Source organism: Phasianus colchicus, unplaced genomic scaffold, assembly GCF_987193195.1.
Source record: "Phasianus colchicus unplaced genomic scaffold, bPhaCol1.hap1.1 HAP1_SCAFFOLD_49, whole genome shotgun sequence".
Classification (NCBI taxonomy): domain Eukaryota; kingdom Metazoa; phylum Chordata; class Aves; order Galliformes; family Phasianidae; genus Phasianus; species Phasianus colchicus.
This window is the reverse complement of record NW_028325227.1, coordinates 421,762-434,783: the sequence shown is the minus strand read 5'-3', so window position 1 is coordinate 434,783 and position 13,022 is coordinate 421,762. Positions and strand designations below refer to the sequence as shown.

Here is a 13,022-nt window from a genome sequence, read left to right as displayed (position 1 = left end):
TGGAGTCCCTCAGTCTGACCCCTGGGGTTCCACTCTCTCCCCTGTCCCCACCTCCAATTCCCCCATTCTCATCGATGGAGTCCTCGTCCACCCCTCCCCAGTTGTTCCTCCACCAGTGTCTGCCCCTGTTCCCCATTCTGACCCCCAGGGTCCCATGCCTGGCCCCCTCCCATCCCGTTCCTTCCTCAGTCCCCCACTCTGATCCCTTGTGTCCCCTTTCCCGCCCCCCCCGTACGTCTTCCCATTTTGTCCCGCAGATTCATCCCCCCCCAGTCCCCTCTACCTGACCTCCAGAATTCCCTGTCCCCCCAAATACCCCCACTCTAATTCCCCTATTCTGAACCATAGTCTCCTACCATCCCCCAGTCCCCTCAGTTTGCCCCCCTCCTTCCTGACCCCATTTTCTGATCCATAGAGTCCCCTGTACCCCCCATGCCCTCCTTCCTGACCTCTAGAGTCCATTCCCCCATTTTGACCCCCAATATTCCCTAACAGGACCCCCCTTATGTCCCATAGTAGCCCCCCACAACCACCAGCTCTCCCCTCCCTCCTTCCCCCAGGCCCCCTTTCCACTCATGGAAGCTTCATTCTCCTCCCCCCAGTCATCCCCCCACAACCCCCACTCTCTGCCCTAGACCCCCTTTACAGAATCACAGAATCACAGAATCACAGAATGGCCAGGGTTGGAAGGGACTTCAAGGATCACAAATCTCCAACCCCCCTGCCACATGCAGGGCCACCAATCTCCCTGTTTAATGCTAGGCCAGGCTGCCCAGGGCCCCATCCAATCTGGCCTTGAACACCTCCAGGGATGGACAGGGCATCCACAACCTCTCTGGGCAGCTGTTCCAGCACCTCACCACTCTCTCTGTAAAGAATTTCCCCAACGTCCAACCTAAATCTCCCCTCCCTCAACTTCAAACTATTTCCCCTCGTCCTGCAGTCATCAACCCTTTCAAAGAGTTGATTCCCCTCCTGTTTTAGGCTCCTTTTAGGTACTGAAATGCTGCAATGAGGTCACTCCTCAGCCTTCTTTTCTCCAGGTTGAACAAGCCCAACTCCCTCAGCCTGTTTTCATAGGGGAGGTGCTCCAGTCCCCTGATCATCTTCGTGGCCCTCCTCTGGACCCTCTCCAACAGCTCCCTGTCTTTCTTGTACTGGGGGCTCCACACTTGGACGCAGTATTCCAGATGGGGCCTCACAAGAGGGGAACAACCAAGAACAATCACCTCCCTGTCCCTGCTGGCCACCCCTCTTCTGATGGAGCCCAGGATACCATTTGCCTTCCGAGCCACAAGGGCACACTGCTGGCTCATGTTAATTCATCCATCAAGACCCCCAGGTCCTTCTCCACAGGGCTGCTCTCAAGGACCGCTCCTTCCAGTCTGTAGGGATGCCTGGGATTCCTCCGGCCCAAGTGCAAAACTCTGCACTTTGCCGAGTTGAACCTCATCAGGTTCACTCAGGCCCACCTTTCTAGCCTCTCGAGGTCCCTCTGAATGGCATCCCTTCCTTCAACCGTGTCAACCACACCACTCAGCTTGGTGTCGTCAGCAAACTTGCTGAGGGTGCACTCGATTCCGTCATCGATGTCATTGATAAAGATGTTAAAGAGCACCGATCCCAAGACAGACCCCTGGGGGAAGCCACTCATTACCAGCCTCACCTGGACATGGAGGCATTGATGACCACCTTCTGTCTGTGGCCTTTCAACCAGTTTCTTATCCATCGAGTGGTCCACCCATCAAATCCACATCCCTCCGGTTTGGAGATAAGGACGTGGCAGGGGACCATGTCAAAGGCCTTGCTCAAGTCCAGGTAAATGACATTGGTCGCCTTTCCCTTGTCCACCGATGCCGTCACTCCATCATAAAAGGCCACCAGACTGGCCAAGCATGACCTTCCTCTGGTGAAGCCGTGCTGGCTGTCACGGATCACACGCCCTTTCCTCATGTGATCAAGCATGTCATCCAGGATGATCTGTTCCATGATCTTCCCAGGCACAGAGGTGAGAATTCACTGGCCTGTAGTTCCCAGGGTCGTCCTATTTTTTTTTTTTAATATATATATTTTTTTAATTATTTCTTTTACACTCTATAGAAGCTCCCCACAACTCCCCAGTTTTTCCCTTCCATCCCTCCCTCCATCACCAGAACCCCTTTCCACCCCACAGCAGTCCCACTCACTCACACCTTCCCCCCCTAGATTCCACACAACCCCCCTTTCCAGCCCAAAAAAGTCCCACTGACCCCTTTCTCACCCCACCCACACCCTCCTTTATCCCCTCTTATCCCCACTTGGAATCATGCAGAAGGATCTGCATGAGACATCCTAGAGAGGTTTGGGGGCTCCAGGGGGCACTTCTGGACTCAACCAGAAGAGTCTGGAGATATCCCAGAGGGACCTTGGGATGTCCAGGGAGTCCCCAGGTTGGTCCTGTGGCACCATGGAAGGATCTGGAAGTTCCCACTATGGGCCCAAGAGCTCTGAGGAGTCCCTGGGCTGATCTGGAAATGGCCCAGTAGGGTTTGGTAGGGTCCAGGGAGTTCTCATGTGGGTCTGAGTGGTCCTGGAGTCATCCAGAAGGGTCTGGGGATGTCCCAGAGGAGTCCTGGGGTGTCCAGTGGGTGCTCATGTGAATCTGGGGGGTCTGGCCATCCGTCTCATCATCTGCTGTAACATGACCACAGCACTTTCATCAGTGGTTTGGACTCACAGCGACAAGACGCACTTTGTCAACTGTGTCACCAAGGAATCATAAGAATTGGAATCGTTGGAACTGGTTAATATGGACTGCTGTTTGTACTCTACAGAACCCATCCTTGTTCAGTGTATTAATTTTAGTTTAGCTACTTTTAGGATTGTTTTTGAACCGTGCTTCTTTTTCTCTTAATAGCGAAGGGGGAGATGTGGGATAAAGAAAGTCATTATCTTGCTAATGAGTAAAGAAGCTTAGCAGTAACTTGTGCCAGACGTAAACACACACGAGGCTCCTGCTTCCTACATGTAAGTTGCTGTTGCACGGGTATAAAAGGTTGTAAGCATCTTCAGTAAAGGTCCTTCATCGTTCCTTCTGCACCAGCAAGGGAGTCTGAGCCTCTCCGCACCAGCAAGGGAGCTCGGAGCCCTCTTGCCAACAAAGAGGAGAGGAGAGGAGAGGAGAGGAGAGGAGAGGAGAGGAGAGGAGAGGAGAGGAGAGGAGAGGAGAGGAGAGGAGAGGAGAGGAGAGGAGAGGAGAGGAGAGGAGAGGAGAGGAGAGGAGAGGAGAGGAGAGGAGAGGAGAGGAGAGGAGAGGAGAGGAGAGGAGAGGAGAGGAGAGGAGAGGAGAGGAGAGGAGAGGAGAAAAGATTGAGCAGAACAAAGGAAAAAGGGAAGAGAGAAGCTTGTAAGGGGGAGAAGAGTGATGAACAAGAGGGGAGAAGAAAGAGGGCAGAACAGAAGAGAGGATACAGGTAAGAAGAGCAGATCTAAAAAGATCCTTTTTCGGAGCAGGACACCATCACTCTGATCAGAGTGCTGTTGGCTGTTCCCAGGCCCTAGAAAGCAAAGCAGCCACGTGCACAGAACGTGCTGGAGAATCACTGACAGACACAAAGGTCTCAGTGCCCAGTCTTGTGCAGGAGCATTTACCTGCTCTTAATTACAGCAATTTTGCATTAATGGAGCGATCCATTAGCAGCTAGTGTGGAGAAGAGGAGGCCCAGGGCAGACCTTATTGCTCTCTATAACTACCTGAAGTGAGGTTGTCGTGAGCTGGGTGTTGGCCTCTCCTCTCATGTAACTGGTGACAGAACTAGAGGGAATGGCTTCAAGCTGCACCAGGGGAGATTTACGCTGGACGTTAGGAAATACTACTTCTCTCAAAGAGTGGTCAGGCAGTGGAATGGGCTGCCCACGGAGGTGGTGGAGTCACCGACCCTGGAGGTGTTCAAGGAACGTTTGGATTTCGTGTTGAGGGATATGGTTTAGTGAGAACTATTGGTAATAGGTGGACGGTTGGACTGGATGATCTTACAGGTCTTCTCTAACCTTGGTGTTTCTGCGATCTTCTGTGATCTTCCCAGTCCCCAGTCCTGCCCTGTGCTGGTGCTCTGCAACAAACAGCAGTCCAACACACTGTGTCCCTGCAGAATCACAGAATCGCTCACGTTGGAAAAGACCTTCAAGAGCATCGAGTCCAACCATGACCTGAGCAAAGTACCCCAACTCTAACAACCCTCCTCTAAATCATGTCCTGGAGCACCACATCCAAACAGTTTTTAAACATGTTTGGGGATGGTGACTCAACCACCACCCCAGGGAGCCCATTCCAGTGCTCAACAACCCTTACTGTATAGAAGTTTGTCCTGATATCCAACCTAAACTTACCCCATGCCTGTGCGTTCTGTGCAACCCCACAGATGTGACAATGCGGACTGGCTTCTGCACTGGCTTCTCAAAGGAAACGGTGTCAGGAGGAAGCAGCTGATCCTGCCACTCACGCTGCTATTCTGGGAGTCCCTCCCCAGGACTCCCACAGCTTCCTCTTCCCAGCCCCGCTCAGCTCCTCGCGGGCTGCAGACGCTGCTGAGGCTCTCGCACTCCACGGCCGTCATCTTCTTCTCGTGCTGCCGGACCGCTCTCTGCAGGGCTGCGCTGAGTTCCTGCCGCTGCAGCCAGAACCGCAGCTCCCGTGCTGACGGATGGAGGAGCTTCGTGCCGGCACCCACAGCACGTGGTCCCCGGGCTGCCGGTGGCACGGCAGGATGCTCCCCTCCCTGTCTCCCATCGCCCCTCAGCTACGGCATCCTCCTATAATCTGCCTAAGGATTCCAAAGACCCTGCAGAGGGCTCCGGTCAGGCCGATCGACGGCTGATGCCAACGGCACGAGGTTCAACACCACCACACGCCGGGTCCCGCACGTTGGTCACAACGACCCCAGGCATCGCTGCGGGCTTGGGGCAGAGCGGCCGGAAGGCCGCGTGGAGGAAAAGGATCCGGAGCTGCGGGCCGACGCTCGGCTGAACGCGAGCCAGCAGCGCCCTGCGCAGGCGGCCGAGAAGCCGGCCGAACAGCAGCAGCAGCAGCAGCAGCTGATCGCCCCGCGCTCAGCCCCGCCCCGCACAGCGCCGGCCTCGGGCCGGCACCGCTTGCCCCGGGCGGGAGTGCGGCCGTCGGCGCCCAGCGAGGAGCCCGAGAAGGCGATCCGCGTGGGGCTGAACTACCCGAACTGCCGCGACCGCCGCCTGCAGCGGGACGCCAAGGTGCCCCGGAGCCGCCCGTATCCAGCGGGTTCCCCACGCCATCGCCGGGCCCCGCCGCCCGCCCGGACGCCCCGCTCCCCCCCCTGCGCCCGGGCAGCCGCCAGCCCGCGCTTGCCGCTCTCCAGCAAGGCCCGCACGGAGCGGGGCAGGGCGTGGCGGCGCGGGCGCGGGCTCGCTGCGGTCCCCCACGTCCCCGCCCTCCTCCTCCCGCAGCCGCAGCCGGGCGCGGCCGCCCCGGAGCCCTGGAAGCGGAGCGGCGCCGCGGGCAGCTGAGCCGGGGCCGGGCGGGACGCGCGCGAGGATGACGCAATGACGGCGCGACGGCGGACGGAAAGGACCCCGCGCGGAGCGCCCGCCCCATCCGGCGGACCGACCAATGGGAGAGTGAAGGAGGCGGGGCCGAGCCCTGGCTCTCCGCCAATGGCGGCCGCGGGGCTCCGTGCGGGGAACGTGGCGGTGCCTCCGCGCCGCCTTCCCCCGACCGCCCGCTCCGCCGCCCCGGGTCCCCGCCGCCGCCTGCCCCGTGCCTCCGGACGCCGGGCGGTCGGGGGAAGGCGGCGCGGGGGCACCGCCACCGGCCCCATCCGTCCCCCGTCGGAACCGAGCCGTCCGCCGTCGTTGCGCCGCCGGGCTGCGAGAAGCGGCGGCTGACCGCGAGCGGCGGGACCCGCCGGCGTCCGGGAGCGGCTCCTGGCTGAGCCGGGCAGCCCCGAAAGAGAGGGAGAGATCGCGCGGATCGAGGCGCGTTCGAGCCCGGCACGGAGTCAGCGAGAGCCTTCGGCTGCTGCCCCGCAGCTGCAGTCCCCAGGTGCCGTTTTCCATCTGCCCGTCTGTCTGTCCCCGCGCGCAGCTCCCGGAGCTGCGTGAAGCCGACGTGGAGCCGCTTCGAGTTGGCCCCGAGGAGGGAAGCCGCGAGGGGGGATGATTGTCAGGGTGGGAGCTGGTTGGGAACGCGGTCATTCCTCTGTTTAGTGCTCTGTGTGTTCAACGATTAAATGTTTAGCGTTCGTTTTTCAGCGCTTCTGTGTGCAGTCGTATCTGCAGCTCCAAAGACCCCCCCCCCATCCCTGTGCCCACCGCTGGGTGAGGACAGGGCAGCTCAAATGGCCGTGTCGTAGGACTGCACCCACCAGCGCCTTTCCTTCCCCCGCATCCCCTCCCCTCCTCAGCACCGCGTGGGAAATGGCTGGGGTGGGATTCTGGCAGAGCTGGGGCGGCTCAGCCTGCAGAAGAGGAGGCTCGGGGGATCCCGGGCACGGCCATCAGTCCCCGCAGGGAGGTGCGGAGAGGACGGAGCCAGGCTGCGCCCGGCGGTGCCCAGCAGCAGTGCTGGAGGCTCACGCTGCAGCACAGCAGGTTTTCCTGCGTGCCAGCGCTGAGCCCCCAGCTCTGGTCAGCGCCGTTGTACGTTTTTGCCAATGATCACGATGCAGGAGATGAGCGCATCCTCGCGAAATGCACCGGGCACCGAAAATGCACCCCATCCTAAGGCACGAGGTGCTGCTGGCACTCCTGAGGTTTGTAAGGGGCAGCGGGGGCTGTGGTCGGGGTGTCTCGAAGGGACTTTGAGGTGCTGTGGGTTCAGAATTGTATTTTTTCCTCGTTTCACACAGACGGTGGCAGTTCGGCTCAGTACCTCAAGGTGGCAGCAGGACCCCCAACAACAACGGAAACGTCGGCTCCCCAAAGCCCCGTGTATGGCTGTGAGAATGATGGAGGGCATAAGAAACGTAGAACATGCACGGGGCTTATGATGTACCGTGACACGGGGATGACATACTCATGTGTCCTTTCCATATCCTTTCAGCAGTTGGGTTAAAGCCTCCTGAGATCATACGAATGGTAAATCCCGCTTGACAAACGTGATGTCATTCTCTGACAAGGAGACCCGCTTAGTGGATGAAGGTGAGGCTGTTGATTTGGTCTACCTGGACTTCAGTAAATCCTTTGACACTGTCCCCCACAACATCCTCGTGGAGAAGCTGGGTGCCCATGGTTTGGATGGGCGTACGCTCTGCTGGGTGAAACACTGTCTGGATGGCCGGGCCCAAAGAGTTGTGGTCAATGGAGCTGAACTCAGCTGGCGGCCAGTCATGAGTGGTGTCCCCCATGGCTCAGTGCTGGGACCACTTGTATTTAACGTCTTTATCAATAATCTTGATGAGGGGATTGAGTTCATCCTCAGTAAGTTTGCAGATGACACCAAGCTGGGAGGGAGTGTTGATCTGCCGGAGGGGAGAAAGGCACTGCAGAGGGACCTAGACAGATTGGTCAGTGGGCTGAGGCAAACTATGAGTTTCAATAGGGCTGAGTGTCGGGTCCTGGGGGCTGGTCTCTTCTCACCAGTGACAGGACGAGGGGAATGGCCTCAAGTTGTGCCAGGTTGGGTATCAGGAAAAACGTCTATACAGAGAGGGGGTGGTTAAGCACTGCAACTTAGAGAGAGGGAAGTGGTGCGAGACCACAGCAAGGGCCTTGCACAAGTCCAGGGAGATGACATCAGTTGCCCTCCTGTTGTCCATCAGTGCCGACACTGCATCACAGAAGGCACCAGGTGGATCAGGCACAATCTGCCCTTGGTGCAGCCATGCTGGCTGTCCCGGATCACTTCTTCATCTCTCAGCTGCCTTAACACATCATCTGGGAAGATCTGCTCCATGATCTCAAGTACCTACAAGGTCGCTATGACTTGTGCACTGCGCAGGTGTAGCGTGGAAACTTCTTGCTCTGAAGAGAAGCCAGTGTAAATGTATTCTGGGAGAATTAAGCAGAATGTGGCACAGCCAGCAGAGTTAAGAAATAGCTCTTTTGTTCACTATTGCACGAGCAATCTGGAAAGCCTCAGCTGGCGGCAGCAGTGGTTGTCCAGGTGTGGGATGTGGTCCCCGCACCCTACGCCAGGGGGACGGCTGCCATCTGCTGGAGGATGGGAGCAGGGATGGTCACAGTGCCCAGCGGGGCTTGGGGCGACTCGATCTCTTCTGCGTGGCCAGGGGGATGTAGGCTGGGCTGGGGGGCCACAGGGGCTGCGCTGGGGACAGCGGAGCTGGGGTGCTCTCTGGTCTGAGGGGGAGGATGTGCTGGGGCTCCACAGCACCTAGGCTGGATGTCTTAACACATGTGGAGGCCGCTGGGGCCGAGCCCACCTGTTCTCTGCTTTGTCTGGGGCCGGCTCGCTGTCCAGATGCCATGAACCCTTGCGGGCAGCACATTGGGCTTCGGCAGATTCCATGAGGTGCCTGCAGAGAGAGGAACTGCTGAGGGCACGGGAGAGCCTCCCACTCTCCTTCCTCCCAGCACCACACAGAGTGGTGTTGGAATAAAGAGTGTGGTGGGATGGAGGTGGTGGAGCAGCTCACTGGTGTTTCTGCCTCTGCTGCTGGATACAAATGCAGTACAGAATCCTTACAAGGAGCACAGCAACAAACAAAGCAAACAAAGCAGAGTGCCTTTGGAGGAGAACATGGAGACATCTTCCACAGGGACGCTGTGTGCTTCTGCATGTTCTTCATGAGCTGCGTGTTCTTCAGCACCCGCAACCTGAAGGAACAATGGTGGTCACTGCTGCGCCTCGTGCCTGACTGGCAATCTCATCAGAGCTCTGACACTGCCATGAAATGTTGTGTTTCATTTCCGTGGCCTCCTGGAACAACGCTTCCCTGGGATGCAGGGACTGTGCTGCTGCTTCTCGCCGTCTGCTGAGTGTGGTTCAGGCGGCTTTGTTCCCAAAGGACAAAGTTCCTAAGTCCTTGGGAAGCCGGTGGGAGGGGAGCAACCTCTAACCGCCAGCCACAGAGCTCTGTGCATGGCCTTTACCTTGAAGTGGAGAACCAGCCACTTGAACGTCCTCTGTGTCCTCATGGGAGAAGAGCAGCATGCAGCTGCTGTCCTCCTGACACACTCAGGCTCATCCACAGGCTCTCAGTTGATCTCTTTAGAAAGAAGGAAGCAGAGTGGGACTGTAAATATCTGCTCTCATCAGGAAGATGTTATCTTCAGGGGGCACTACTTCTCAGAAGACATCAGTGTTTTCCACATGTGTAGAATGTTGGTTTCCAAGCCCTCTGGTAAACAGACAGAAATATACCCACCAGGAGCTGCATTCTCCATCGTGACTGTCTGTAGAATGTGAGAAAACCTCTGAAAATATCTTTGTCTTACCAACTTCCCTCTCTGTCCCACAGGACCTGAACAGGATGAGCCAGCTACTGAACATAGCACTCTGTTTGGTGAAGTCCACCCAGACAGACTACCCACCCCTGGGATACCAGCGGGAGTCCGGCACAGGAAGCAGCTCTGCTCTGGACGCACTTCTGCAAGCAAAGAACCATGAGAGCTTTCCATCATACACCACAGTCTGTGTCACTGCGTGACGGCACAGTGCCATCTGAGGAACAGATGGTACCAGGGATGGTGCAGGGACAGGGCACGCACGTGCAGCTCTGTGCTCTCACTCCTGCAGGTGTGCCTGGCTGACATTAGGGCTGTGAGGTGAAAGCTCGCAAAGGAAGTAAAAAGCCATGACATACCCATGCCATCTGCTAGAGCTTCCGTCCGGGGAGCCGGCTGGGATTCTGCATCCCATTCATCTCCACTCGCATCTGTAAACAAACAGGACAGAGCAGCTCGTGTCAGACACGTCCATATCCATCTCCAGATGGGAACAACGAGGGATCGCTCCACGGCACCCTCCTCTCCCTTCCACACAGCAGCGTCTCAACCATAGGTGCTGGTCCTGCAGTGGCACTGTGCTGATACACAGCAATCTGTGTGTGGAACTGTCTGGGGACGGGGAGGGGAAGAGAACTGAAAGGAGACGGAGAGGGGAGGAAAAGAGAACGGTAGGGGGAGCCTGAAAGGTTCTGTCCTGGCAGTGATTTACCTCTGCGTTCCACCTCAGGAACAAAAGCTGTGTCTGACCAGAACACTGGCTTAAAAGAACCGGTGTAGTCATCTAGAATCACAAACAGATAAGAGAAGCTCCCGTTAAATGCTGTGATCTCTTTTTCCATCAGAGACCAGAGTTGGGTCAGGTAATGAGGTGGGAGAAAGATGGAGGTTGTCAGTTCCACAGCTACAGAGTGGGCAGGAAGACGCAGGGGCAGGTTGCAAAATACTCACCAGGCCATGTGCAGCACCATCATGGACTGCACGGACCAACATTTGGCCACTCAGGCCTTACTTACTTACTTACCATTGCAGATCAGTGGTGGGCACAAAGGAAGGTGACAGTAAAGCACAAGAGGAAACCATGCAGCCAGAAGTTTGCTCTCCTGAAGTTGAGAGTCCTGCTCCACTTTTTGCCAGGCCTGCATTCTTCAAGATCACAAACTCCACCAAGGCATGTCAGCACAGCCCAGGCTGCCTCCAGTCTTAGCCTCTCTAACACTCTCCTCTGCATTGGTGAGCACCAGGTCTGGTAAGGCTTCACCTCGGGTTGGTCCATCTATTTCCTGGACCAGGAGGTTATCCTTGACAGACTCCAGGAATCTCCTGGATTGCCTGCCACCCGCTGTGCCGCTCTCCCAGCAGGTATCTGGGTGGCTGAAATCCCCCATCAGGACAAGAGCCTGTAAGCACAACACCTCCTGCAGCTGAAGCAAGAAAGTCTCGTCAACAGCCTCCTCCTGATCAGGTGGGCTGTAGCAGACCCCAACCACCCAGTGCCCTTTACCGGACCGATCCTTGATTTGACCCACAAGCTCTCGACCTGATCGTGGCTGTTCCTCAGACACAGCTCTTGGCATTCAGTCTGCTTCCTAGCGCAGAGGGCAATTCCCCTCACCATAGCTAACACTGCGTGGGATGTTTTGACACTGGATCTGATGTCAGCCAGCCTCTTGGGCTGGGGTTTGTGGCTTCGGGACTGGGGTTGTGGCTGGTCCGAGCCTTTCCAGCTGTGGCTTTAGGCCTCGGGGACAATGCCAGCCTCTCTGCCTTTCAAGCTGTGGCTTTAAGCCCTAGGCTGGTGCTGGCCTCTCGGGCTGTGGCTTTAGGCCCTGGGCTGGTGTAAGCCTCTTAGGCTGTGACTTTAGGCCCTAGAGCTTGAGCCAGCCTATAGCAACGTGCATTTTAAAATGGCTCATGGAAGTAAATGAAAGCAAGAGAATACGGGGCTGTGCTGGGTATTTCTAGAATTGGAATAGAGACAGGAAAGCGTGCTCAGCCTTGTGTGGTTGGTTGTACCCATCAGTACCAACCACAGCTGAAATCGTCTTTACATCTTTGTTAGGCACTCTTCTGTCTGCCACTTTAAGTCTCTGTTTTTTGGAATGCAGGGATCGTCGTTGCCAGCTGAACAGCACCACCTGCGACGACCCATCAGACTGAAGATCCGCACCTGACACCGGCACGTGGCTGGATCTAGGAGTGCTTTGCTGTCTGTCCCTCTTTCCCCATTTTCTGCCTTTTCTCTTTGCCATCTCTTATTTGACTCTTTGTTTACCTCTACCGCTTATTCATTGCAATTAGCCCATTGGCCAGTGTTACCTCCAATTGGTTGTTGCTGGCTGTTAAGAAAGCTCTCAATAAATGGATGTGTATTATTCCTCTGAGTTTGGATGACTCCATTGCAGTAGTGACCCTTTGCTGACCAGGGGAGGCGCGACTCAGGAGGTGGACAGAGATTCACCCCCTCAAGACACACTGAGTGGGACGAGACGTAGCTAGGAGGAGAAATGGGATGAGCAGTGTCCCTCTGCGCACAGATGTCTGCTGCTGCGTCTGCACAGATCTCTTGTGCTCAGTGGAGTTTGTCCATGAAGGCTGCAGCAAAGAAAAAGTGTCTCTGCTAGGGAGTCCTGGAGAGGCATAGAGATGCAAAACAGGAGAAATGAAAACTAAAAGCAGAAGCCCAAGGCCAAATGCTGCCAAGCAGCATAACCCCAAGAACAAAAGGCTGCACCCCTTTAGCAAAAGCCTGAACCCAAGGCCCGAAGATTTAACTCCTTTAACAGAAAATTGCACCCCAACACCAAATGGTGCACCCCTTTCACAAAATCCTAACCGCAGGACTGGTGGCTTTAGACCCCTGCCAACAATTTATGGGGAGAGCAGCTTCAGGGAAGGGAAGACTGCAGTGCACAAGGGATGTGAAGTGCCAAGGGTGAAAAAAAAGCTCTTAGGTTCTCTGCTCTCTGACCTGGAAGTCTCGGATGGGGAGCGGAATAACCCCCCCACAATTCAGGAGGAAACAGAGTCCTACTGTTCCACCTGGACTGCCACAAGTCCGTGGGGCCAGATGAGATTCATCCAAGAGTGCTGGGAGAGCTGGTGGAGGTGAAAAGCCAAGCTGCTTTCCATCATCTGTCAGCCTTCCTGGTCAACTGGAGATGCACTTTGGCCACAACAACCCCAGGCACCGCCATGGGTGTGGGGCAGAGCAGCTGGAAGTCAGTGTAGAGGAAACGGACCTGGGGTTATTGGTTGACACTCTGCTGAACACGAGCCAGCAGTGTGCCCAGGTGGACAAGAAGACCAACGGCATCCTGGCCTGTATCAGAAACGGTGCTGCCAGCAGTGCAGGGAAGTGATTGTCCCTCTGCACTCAGCTCTGGTGAGGCTGCAGCTCGAGTGCTGTGCTCAGTTCTGGGCCCCTCACTGCAAGAAGGGTCTCAGGGAGACTTCACTGCCCTCCGTAACTCCTGAGGGAGGCTGTGGTGAGCTGGGGGTTGGTCTCTTCTCTCCTGTAACAGTGATAGGATGAGAGGGAATGGCCTCAAGTTGCACCATGGGAGATTCAGGCTGGATGTTAGGAAATATTACTGCTCCAACAGAGT

At 56.4% G+C, this 13,022-nt stretch overlaps 1 long non-coding RNA gene across 8 annotated transcripts; it reads left to right on the top strand.

Moving 5' to 3' along the window:
* The first annotated feature begins 5,768 nt into the window (after positions 1-5,768).
* Positions 5,769-11,791, top strand: LOC116244314 (uncharacterized). 8 transcript variants are annotated; one of them, XR_016462618.1, is made up of 7 exons: positions 5,770-6,761; positions 6,858-6,939; positions 7,055-7,149; positions 9,429-9,970; positions 10,447-10,647; positions 10,774-10,879; positions 11,523-11,791. It is a non-coding gene; the product is annotated as an uncharacterized LOC116244314 (long non-coding RNA). The 8 variants fall into 8 exon arrangements; XR_016462614.1 differs by having other exon boundaries at positions 7,052-7,149; XR_016462619.1 differs by having other exon boundaries at positions 6,858-6,947; positions 7,052-7,149.
* The last annotated feature ends 1,231 nt before the right edge of the window (positions 11,792-13,022 follow it).